At 35.5% G+C, this 6,438-nt stretch overlaps 1 protein-coding gene across 1 annotated transcript in view; it reads left to right on the top strand.

The window, feature by feature from the left end:
• LOC106870663 (neuronal acetylcholine receptor subunit alpha-3) overlaps positions 1 to 6,438 on the top strand; it is a 271,917-nt gene that overhangs the window by 89,633 nt on the left and 175,846 nt on the right. The gene's annotated exons all lie outside the window — the stretch shown is intronic.

The raw sequence follows: 6,438 nt of genomic DNA, 5'->3' as shown, positions 1-6,438 counted from the left end.
ATATATATATATATATATATATATATATATATACACAAAGGAAGAGAGAGAGAGAGATGCACACATATATACATAATGAATATACAATTGTCTGTGTAGTTTAAGTTATTAATATAACTGCAGATATATTTTTGTGTGTGAGCGCACATAATTGTCTGCATCTCATTGTCTATGGGTAAAGTAATTTCTAATTTGTGTTCGTGTTTGTACATATATGTTTATATGGACGAATACATTATTCAGTATAAATGACTGTATATGTGTATAAGTTATTTAATATGTACATTTATAGTCCCGTTTGTATCATGCGGTTAATATTTATATGTTTTTACGTACGTATGCACGGTTGTGCGTGTATTTGAAATGTAAAGTAGGTTCTAATGAGATTTTAACTGAAAATGTTACTTAAATACAGCTAGGCGCTTGTTCCACTTCTATAGCGATACTATCATTCATGATAATAACCCCGAAGTAAATAACACCACTCCAGATAACTCAGTTGTTTAAATCTTTCCTATAATATAAATGGTTTACTTGTTTTATCGCTCACAAAACGATGTAATAGAGATTCAAACATCGGCTTACCTAGTTTAAGTATATCTTCTGTGTTTGGAGCCTACCGATTCTGCAATCCACTTTGAAATAAATAAGCATCTTTACTTTACTGGCTGCAATGACCCATATATTCAGTATATATATATATATCGAGCAAAATGTGGCAAGACAAAAAACACAAGATCAACGACAAATATTAATAATGATGATGACGATGATGATGATGATAATAATAATAATAATAATAATAATAATAATAATAATAATAATAATAATAATTTCATTTATTTGCCACGAGGGAGAAGGATGTGGGGAAAAAATGGCATTTTTATATTAATGATAATAATAATAATAATAATAATAATTTCTAATTTAGGCACAATGCCAGCAGCTATAAGGGGAAGAGTTATATCGATACCATTGATCTCAACACTTCACAAGTATTTTATTTTTATCGACCATGGAAAGATAAAAGGTTAAGTTTACCTCGGCGAGACTTGGAATCAGAAAGCATATATTGCAAGGCCCTAATGATTTAAAAGATTTTCCCAGTACACAGGTCTACTGACATTATATAATGAAGTGTTCACCTCAAATTTTCTAATGGACAAAAGGAAACTACATTAGTTTAACAACTACAATAAACGTAATAACTATGCTAGCTTATCAACTATTCATTTCTAATAAATATTAACTAATGAACTTGAAGGCCAATACAATTTCTCAAACACAGTATCCTCGCAAAAGCGAAAACACATGAGTTCAACATCACGCATTCTAAATTGGTTCAAGTTCAAATTTCTGCTTCAACTTTACTGCAGGTTCATAAGAAGCAGCCTCAAATTAAGACATTCTTACTTACACAACCAGCATACTTTACAATAAGTACTGAGAGTTAAACTTCCTTGGCTATAAACAGATATAAAGCAGGTGGATTGGCAGATGTGTAAAGCAGAGGATAAAATACATACTATAGTCTATCAGGTATTTTATAATTATCATTAAATAATTAATAACGAGGTGTAAGGCGCTGAGCTGGCAGAAACGTTAGCACGCCGGGCAAATTGCTTAGCGGTATTTCGTCTGTCTTTACGTTCTGAGTTCAAATTCCGCCGAAGTCAACTTTACCTTTCATCCTTTCATGGTCGATAAATTGAGTACCAGTTCCGTATTGGGGTCGATCTAATCGCCTGGCCTCCTCCCCACAAAATTTCGGGCCTTGTTCCTAGAGTAGAAAAGAATAACGAAATGTATTTGTTTAGGTTATGGCTTAGCTTCCGTAACAAGAATACAGAAATACTGCCAACTTGGTAAGTATATTTATACGGCAAAGGCTTAACTTTCAGTGCCTCTCGTATTTACAATTCAAGTTCTAGCTATTCCTCATAATAACTACTAAATATCGGCAAAGTTTATGTAGCCCATATATTTTCGAACTCAAGCAATTTGTACTATAACTAGTATACATAGAATTTTCGTATCAACAAAATCATTCTTGTACATAATATGAAAATACCACATTTACTGTTTTTTAGTTGGGGGTCTCAAAGACTTTTGCCAATAATGTCAATACGCTGGCATTACTAACAGTCCTACCTAATACTTTTTGACATTTAGCCACACACTTAATTCAACCGACACGGAACTAACATGAGATAATGCTCTCTTTAACAAGCAGAGAGGTTCTCTTCCCAAGATCAAATCGAGTGTGATTTAAAGTGATTTTCTTTCGTAAAATATTATTTGTAATTATTATTATTATTATTATTATTATTATTATTATTATTATTATTATTATTATTATGGCCAAGTGCCATAAGCTCCAGTGACCCAGTGTTGAGTTTGGTCTCAAGTAACCATTTCCTTTCATTTTTCCATTAGCAGAAATTTTGAGTGACACAATTCTATTTTCCTCTTCCCCGCCATCTATATATTTCTAAATGTGAATCTAAGATTTTATGCTAAGTCAAATTTATCGGCAGTAATGTTGTTGTGTATTATTATTATCATTATCATCATTATTATTATTATTATTATTATTATTATTATTATTATTATTATTATTATTATTATTATTATTATTATTATTATCATCATCATCATCATTATGGCAGCGAGCTGGCAGAATCGTTAGCACTCCGGGCAAAATGCTCAGCGACATTTCACCCGTCTCTATGTTCTGAGTTCAAATTCCGCCGAGGTCGATCAGCATTTCATCGTTTCAGTACTAGTGAAACACTGAGGTCGATGTAATCGACTATTCCCCTTCCCCCAAATTTCAGGGCTTGTGCCCTGTGTGGAAAGGATTGTTGTTATAATTATTAATATTATCATTATTATTGAATCAAAGTGACAGTGGGGTAAAATATACAAAGCCCAGCATGCCCATCATGACTACCCTGTCTGATACGGGTACACAAGGCCCATACATCACAGTCATATGTGCGTGACATGGGGATCTCACATCGAGATAAACAGCTCATGACCTTGCAGGTGGGGCCCAGTTAGAATTTTCTTAAAGTTGTGTAGCCCATCCTGCTCGAAGTGAATTATTCAAATCTCAAAGAATTCCTCTCAACACATGACTATGATGCCTCCTCACTACTTCTGCTCGGGATCAGAGATGTACATATCGTCAGCTACTAAGGAAATGCTCAACTGGTTAAAGTCAAACAACTGACAAGCAAATCTGTGGTATTGAGAAAAATATTTGCTGTAGCCCATCTTTTATACCAAGACAAAACAATGTACATGATAGCACTTCCAGTCAGATAAGATGAGAAGCCATAGAAGCCACTGGCTGATACTGCATCAGGACATTATTATTGTTATTATTATTATTATTATTAGTAGTAGTAGTAGTAGTAGTAGTAGTAGTAGTAGTAGTAGTAGTAGTAAGTCAGCAAAGCTGGCAGAATCGTTTGCACGCCGGGAAAATGCTTAAAGCATTTCGTCTGTCTTTACTTTCTGAGTTCCAATTCCACCGACGTCGACTTTGTCTTTGGAGCACAGGGGTTGCTGTAATCGACTTACCACGTTGCTCGGAGTTACTGGCCTTGTGTCAAAATTTTAAACTATCAATTTTTGTTACGCTGGTCTTGTCAGCAACAAGTAGCTTCGGTTCGAACGTAAGTCTGTTGTTCTGTTAATATGCTCGAAAGTTAATAATTATTGAAATCTTCTAATAAAAGTTTGTTGACTCCAGCTTAAACCCATAGCGCCCTTTTGTTTCTAGCCATTTTGAGGCTCGAATTTCTAAGAAAAATGTTCACATTTTATTTTGATAAGCACATCTTTTACAAACATGGCGTCGGCGTCTTCTACAGCCAATGAGCTGAAGGATGATGTAGGAGGTGAATCGCAAAGACAGATGCAGTACGTGGAAGGGAAGGAAAATGATTTGAAGAGATGGGAAGTTCACAGTCCAAATAATTGTACTACTGCAACAGCAGTAATCAATAGTATCAGTTAGAAGAAGAACAGCAACAGCATTAACAAGAGTCGCAACAGCAATCACAGGAATAGTAGCAAACATGACATAAGTTCATAGAAGGGAATAAGTGTTTTTCCCCTTTGAATGTTCAAAGTTAAAAGCTTTGCACCGCTGCCATAACAGCAAAAGGCAGTAACAGTAAAAACACCAACATTAACGAAAGTAACAATAGTAACAGCAAAGGCGATGTTAGCAAAGTCAACAGTGACGGAAGCAACAGCAACAACACTAAAGGTAACAACTGTGACAATAGGAGCAACAGTGAAAACACAACAAAAATATTCCTTTTGCTATGATTACCAACATTTTTATTTTGTTTCACAAAAATCATGAACATTTACAACAGGGAGAGAAGCACATCAGCAACCTAGAAGATAGGAAAGTTATGCTCACTAAAGTGTAACAGCTTTAAAATGAAGCAGAAAGGGAAACAATTCTGTTTATATGCTCCCGAACAGAAACACGCAAATTACAGTGAACACGTCTCTCCCGGTGCAACATGCAGACTCAGGCCGAAAGATCGAATTAATTAAGGGGACGTTTACGGAGAAAATCGTCAACAGCACTGACAATGGTGTTTAGAGTGGAATCGATAAGATTTAGTAAGGTTACAGCACTAAAAAAACACAAGAGTAGCTGGTGATTTAGTTAAAATAAACTTAGACTACAGTACACCACCAGGGTATGAAAACCGTTTGATTGGTCCGAATGACAGTAGCGCAACACGGTAAGAATGCAACAGTTCGCTTTTTGATAACCACTATGTATGTGGTTGTCATATATGTATGTATATATTATGACGGAGCTCCATACACTTTCCACCTAACATATTACTTTGGTCTACTCGAGATTAAGATGCTAGACACTTTTCCAAAGTATTGCACGATGAATTGTAACCCTGAGGCACTTTATTGCGGTGGGAGAAACAACCACACATCCATCACAGCAAATAGAAACAATGGAAGCTCTATAGGATTGCTCGATCTGCGAGAAATATAAAACGTATAGGATTGTCACAGACAGAACAACTTTTTCCATAAACTTACTCGATCTAGCTGATCAGGGATTCAACGATAACTGCAAATAATAAGAGACGTGAACATATAAAAACTATATAACAGATAATTTACAAACACACACACATGCACACTCACACAAATACACTACTACAAAGAAATAATGACCGTCTCTGTTTATTGTATTTAGTTAATTATCACAGACCACGAATTACCGAACGATCTGTCCACTTGAGTTACTGTTTTATTCTTTATTTATATATATATATATATATCCATACACACACATAAATGTGTGTGTGTTAGGAAGAAAGAGATAGTGGGTTAGAAATGAATAAAACGAAAGAGGTGAGACGAGAGACAATCGCGGTTTTTCTGATAATTTTGTTTGTTTTTTGGTATTTATATTTTTTCATCATGTCGTCATTGGCACTGTAATTGTTTAAATGTTTGATAGAACACAGAAACGAAAATAATGCCAAAGACGTGTTGACTAGGTTAAATGGTTGTTGCTTTTGATGTTTTTAATTTGTTGTTTAAGTAGCTTTTCTGCATTGTACTATTTTAGTGAACCGCAGTTAGCGCCTCACACGGATGTTGAACTGCTTGAACAATGCTTCATACGCCGTCATCACTGGCTCTAACTTCCCATGTTCTTATATTCCTGTGCTCAAGACTAACTTCTAAAATAGCTAATTTTCTGTCAGTCTGTAGTCAACGGGAAAATGTAATACCGTATTTGGTTACAAAACAACTTCAAGCCGGCAATGTGCTAGTTCGAATCTCTCTAAAATATCTGAGTAATCTAGCATGTGACAAATATAGCGTGGTTGGCATCACTAGCAGGCGGTTGGTTTTCATTGCATGAGAGTAGATTGTCACCCTCGCAATCGTACCACCGAATGAACCAGACTATCCACCGCTGGTTACAATGCACTTCCTCAAATTGTTGTAGCATTCTTATGATGCCACCCTGTTGAGGCGAGCAGCTATGGGACTTTGTCCTTTGTGATTCTTTGACTTTTAGCCCCAAAGATTAGTACAGATCTGTTATGATTTCAATGTAGATTTTCCCAAACAGCTCGTCCAACTTTTTCACTATTTTCTATAGTTTTCTTCTTTCGATTCCTCTCAGACCTGACGGGCTCTTCCTTTTACTATTTCGTGCCTCATTTCTTCCTCTATAATAGTCATTCCCTCCACAGAGCTAAATTTACCTTCATCCGAGTAGGTATTTCTTTTGTAGGGACTTATTGGTCCCTCTATTAATCCCTGTTCTTGTTCAACCATTTGCTCTTTGTGTTCAGCGTAGTCACGTAGTCAAGTAGTCACGATTTTTTAGTGTGTTTTTAAATGGCCAATAAACACCTTCTG

This window comes from Octopus bimaculoides, chromosome 1, assembly GCF_001194135.2.
Source record: "Octopus bimaculoides isolate UCB-OBI-ISO-001 chromosome 1, ASM119413v2, whole genome shotgun sequence".
Taxonomy (NCBI): domain Eukaryota; kingdom Metazoa; phylum Mollusca; class Cephalopoda; order Octopoda; family Octopodidae; genus Octopus; species Octopus bimaculoides.
The sequence above is the reverse complement of the archived record's forward strand: the minus strand, read 5'-3'. Positions and strand labels throughout refer to the sequence as shown.